This window comes from Lipotes vexillifer, unplaced genomic scaffold (assembly GCF_000442215.2).
Source record: "Lipotes vexillifer unplaced genomic scaffold, Lipotes_vexillifer_v1.1 scaffold426, whole genome shotgun sequence".
Taxonomy (NCBI): Eukaryota; Metazoa; Chordata; class Mammalia; order Artiodactyla; family Lipotidae; genus Lipotes; species Lipotes vexillifer.
This window is the reverse complement of record NW_006779491.1, coordinates 2,189,257-2,194,393: the sequence shown is the minus strand read 5'-3', so window position 1 is coordinate 2,194,393 and position 5,137 is coordinate 2,189,257. Positions and strand designations below refer to the sequence as shown.

The 5,137-nt window shown below is 44.7% G+C and overlaps 1 protein-coding gene across 1 annotated transcript in view; it reads right to left on the bottom strand.

Annotated features, from left to right (window-relative positions):
* Window positions 1-4,824, bottom strand: part of TMEM219 (transmembrane protein 219) — a 28,120-nt gene extending 23,296 nt beyond the window's left edge. Inside the window, exon 1 of the mRNA XM_007452762.1 lies at window positions 4,692-4,824. The gene's annotated coding sequence lies outside the window, so the exon portion shown is untranslated. The remainder of the gene's footprint in view (window positions 1-4,691) is intronic.
* Between the last annotated feature and the right edge of the window lie 313 nt (window positions 4,825-5,137).

Here is a 5,137-nt window from a genome sequence, read left to right as displayed (position 1 = left end):
CCCCCCCCCCCCATTCCATCCACCATCAGAATTGTCTCTGGTACCCTTCCCCTCCTCTCCATGCCTACTGCCTTTGATTGTTTCAGGCTCTCATCTCTCATCAGGACTACGGCAGCTATCTCCTAACCCCTCTCACTGCCTCCAGTTTCTCCTCCCTTCAATACATCACGCACATTGCCTACTCAGTTAGCTTTCTAAAAGAGCAATCTCAAGATTCCGCTGCCCTCCTAAAGACCTCCGCTGACTCCAGGAGAAAGTTCCACCTCCTGGGACATCCTTCACAACCTAGCCTCAACCACCCAGCATCATCTGTCCACTTTTCACTCCACCCACGTAAACATCTTGCGCTTCTAGCTATTCTGCACCACCATAGTTGAGGCGAGCACTGTACTCTTCATGGAACACACCTACTTCTACCTTGTACACAGTTTCTCTTTCTTCAAACCAACCTCAAAGGTCACAGCCACTGTGATGTTTTTCCTCCACCCTCAGAATTGAGCCTCCACCCCCATCATGCTTCCACAACACTCCTTTCATTACAGTACACGGCATCCTGCATTTTAACTTTCTTGTAGAAAATCTGTCTCCTTTGGGTTGTGAATTCCTGAAAGGCAAAGACTGTGTCACATCCTCCTCATCTCTATAACCTCAACACAGTATAACCTCAATAACCTCAATACAGTACCTGGTATTCTAAAAATGTTGGTGAATTCTCTCTCCCATTCCCCCCAGCAACTGTTCTAAATCTCTCCCACTCTCCTCAAATCCTTTTTCCAACCTCTGAAACGTCCATCTGAACTGTCAGCAGATGATCTTACCAGAAAGAGGCCATCACTTATGAAATCCTTTATCATCTACACTTGTCACACACCCCCTCACCCTACATACCCTGCATACCTGCCCAAACTTTCCTCCTTGTCTCTGTTCACAGAGGAAGATGTGTCCCTCCTCCAGCCCAAAGCCAACCCCTCCACTGTGCTCCAGATCCCCTCTCATCTCTCACTGCTTCCTCAGTCATCCTTCTTGGGCTTTCCTGGTGGTGCGGTGGTCAAGAATCTGCCTGCCAATGCAGGGGACACGGGTTCAAGCCCTGGTCCGGGGAGATCCCACATGTCGCGGAGCAACTAAGTCCGTGCACCACAACTACTGAGCCTGCGTTCTAGAGCCCGCATGCCGCAACTACTGAGCCTGCATGCTGCAACTACTGAAGCCCATGCGCAACAAGAGAAGAGCCCATGCTCCGCAACAAGAGAAGCCACCGCAATGAGAAACCTGCGCACTGCAACGAAGAGGAGCCCCTGCTCGCCGCAACTAGAGAAAACCTGCACACAGCAACGAAGACCCAACACAGCCAAAAAAATAAAAGAAATAAAAAGAAACAAATATTTTTAAATGTTAAAAAAACAACTATATTCCTATTAAAAAAAATCATCCTTCTCTCCTTTTCCACCCATATTCATTCAGCAAATATTTACAGAGCAACTCTTTGTGTCTGGTACTGGGCTTATAATGGCGAATGAGTTAGATAATGCTCCAGACCTCATAAAGCTTCTACTGTAGTGAGAAAGATAGACAAGTAAATCTGAAATGGATATAAAGGAAATGAATATGAAGGTACAGGGAATAAGAGACAGGTCACTTTAAATAAGAAGATCAGAGAAGGTTTTTTTTTTTTGTGGACGTGACATTTGAGCTGATGCCTGAAGGATGTGAATGAGTTCTCTGTGTGAAGGTCTGGGGGATGAGGATTCCAGGTAGAAGGAACAGCAATGTGAGGACCCAGAGAGAAAAAACAAGCCAAGGTTGTCTCAATGGCCTATAAGGCCCTCCAAGCTCCAGCCCCCTATCATCTCTCTGACCCCATTTCCTACTGTCCTCTCCCTCCCTCAGTCCACTGGCCTCCTTGCTGCTTTTCAATTATGTCAGGTCTACTCTCATCCTAGAGCCTTTGTGCTGCTGGCTGTTCTCACTGCCTGCAGTTTTCCTTAGATATCTGCTTGGCTAACTTGCTCACTTTCTTCAAGCCTTTTCTCAAAGGTCACCTTCTCGACAAGGGCTACCCGACTACTTTACTTAAAATTGCTATTCACGTCCCCCTCCACCACAGACACTCCTGATCCCCTTACCCTACTTTGCTTTTTATTTTTCTATAGTGCCCATCACCTTGTAACATACTACATAATTTATTTATTCACTAAGTCTACTGTTTACTGGCTGCCGCCTCACTAGAACATTAACTTCATGAGGGCAGGAATCTATGGCCACTAATGTATCCTAAGGACTCAGACAGTGCTTGGCACATAGAAGGCACTACACACAAATTTGTTAAATAAATGAATTCTTCAAAGCTTATTTCAGATATCAGGTTCTTCACAAAGTTTTCCCCTGCTGTGAACAATCCCCACTTTTCCCCAAACATCAAATTAACCCCTCCCTTCTTTGGGCTACCTTTGTACCTGTACCACTGTTGCATTTTCCAGATAATATTATAGTTTGAAAAAAAAAATTATAGCTTGTATGTCTATATCAAGGCAAGGTTTGGGACCCATCTAATTTATTTCTACATTCTTGTAGAATTATTATTATTTTTTTAAAGGTTAGGAGAAGCAGCTGAGATGACAGCTAACCTGACAGCCCTGCTTCTTCTTCTTCTTTTTTTTAAAATTAATTAATTTATTTATTTTTGCTGTGTTGGGTCTTCATTTCTGCGCGAGGGCTTTCTCTAGTTGCGGCAAGCGGGGGCCACTCTTCATCGCGGTGCGCGGGCCTCTCACTGTCGCGGCCTCTCTTGTTGTGGAGCACAGGCCCCAGACGCGCAGGCTCAGTAGTCGTGGCTCACGAGCCTAGTTGCTCCACGGCATGTGGGATCCTCCCAGATCAGGGCTCAAACCCGTGTCCCCTGCATTGGCAGGCAGACTGTCAACCTCTGCGCCACCAGGGAAGCCCCTAGAATTATTATTATTGCCATCTCAGGGCCTGGCAATAATATATGTGTATTATTTTGATGAATAAACTAATAAAGCCACACCAAGATCAAAAGTCTGGAAATACTCTGTTGGTGAGGTTGTGGGAAAATAGGCCCGCCCATAATGTTGATGGGAGTGTAAACTGACTGACTTACGCTCTCTGCAGGACAAAGTGAAAATATCTATCAAGCTGAACATAAATTTTGACCCAGAAATTCTACTTTTAGGAATTTATCACATTTACTCATTCAAGTATTCCAAGAAATACTACAAAGATATTCACTGAGACATAGTTTATAATATTAAAAAAAACTTAATTGTCCCACCAGTAGGGCCTTATACAAATTATAGTATATCCATAATAGAATACTACTCTGAAGCTGCTATATGGGATGAGACATATCTATTTGTACAAACATGGAATAAGCTCCCAGATATATCAAGTGGAAAGAGTAAAATGCAGGAAAACATATAGTATGCCAATATGTGTGTTTCACAAAAGGGAGGACATTAGGTACACACGTGCTTGTATATACACAGAATATCTTGGAAAGATAAACAAGAAACTCTGAACAGTGGCTGCCTCTAGAGAGGAGGACTGGAGTATTAGAGGTCAAGGTGAGGGGAAAACTTATTTTACACTGTATACTCTGTTACTCTTTGAACTTTTTATCATGTATATTACCCTTCCAATAATAATTTAAAATTTTTTAATGATAAAAGAAGCCTCAAAGGTGCATATTGGGCAAGGATGGATAAGGATTCAACCCTCCACTGCCTTAGGTGATTGATTGACAGAAAAATGTCACATCGTTTTTAGGACTTTCTGTCTTCAGTCTCTCTGTCTCTCTGTCTCTCTCTCTCAGTGAGAAAGGAGATAAGAATGGGACTGGAGACTTGGACTGGGAACTTGATCTTGCCACTGAGCCACTCCTTGAAAGATGGTGGCCATGGCTCACTGGACAGTATCCAAAGTATCTTGATTCGGGTGTTAAGATCCGTATATTATGTGAGAGGCAGTCAGGGGCTCCCTGTAGTGGCTATATTCTGAGCAATCAGTCTCTTCTACAGTAAGGCCCAGACTGACATTATGAGCACAGGAAGGCTGTAATGAGCCCAAGAGCTAGCACTGGCCAGGGGGCTCTGGGCTGCAAAGGGGCTGGGGCTAGCTCCAGTCCTAGGGAAACTGTTTTGTCATGCAGGGAAACTGAGGCAGAAACCTTGGCCCATGAAGCAGAGGAAAAGGGAAAGGCAGGAGTTTGGCGGGCTTAAGGGTTCCCAGGGCTCACCTCAGGTAGTCAGAGGAAGGCTAAAGTCCCTGGGCTTTTTGGAGAACAGAGTGAAGGATGTATGGTGTGAGGAATGGCAGGGATACAGGAAGGGAAGTGAGTTAGTGGGGTATAAACCATCACTTAGCCTAAAGCCTTTTCTGTTACTTCCCATCTTCACAGGCCAAAGAAGATATCAGATAATTGGGTCCCTTGCTCCTATGATTCCTAGGCTGGCAGAGTCCTTAAACATATTTTAGCCAACGCCCTGAGTCATGCTAGAATCCTTCTAGACTCAATTCATACACTCACAGAACTAGCAATGCCCTCAGAGACCACAGGACCTGGTATACAAGGCTCTTCTGCTTTCTTCTCAGGAGAAGCAGGCCTGGAAGGATTTTCCCCACAGCCTTTCTCTGCCAGGCTCAAGCCCCAGCTCCCAGTAAGAAGCCCATACTTGAGACAGCTCCACTTTCTTCTCCTCCAGAGCCAGCTTAAAGGCAGGAGACGGCACAACGCTGAGAAGCCCAGAAAGTCCCCCAGATTCCTCTGTGATCAGGCCAACTTCATTAAAATGAACTTTGTTCCCTGAGGATTCGATCATGGAGGTGTTGTTGTTTGCTTGATCACAGTTCCTATGGCTACCGGCTGACAGTGAGAAGGGAACAGGTATACATCAGCATCTTCCTGTAAAATAGGGATCTGACCTCATTTATAGGCAAACAGGCAGCAGTCAACCTTGCAAATGGCACAGCATGAATAGAATCAAGAGAGTTCTGAATGATTTAAGTAGAAAAAAACATTAAATGAAATAGTACATGTGAAAGTATGTGTTCTATCCCTGGTTCAGCTTACATCCTGAAGCTGTTAACCATTCACAGCAGTATCAACCTTCATATCCAG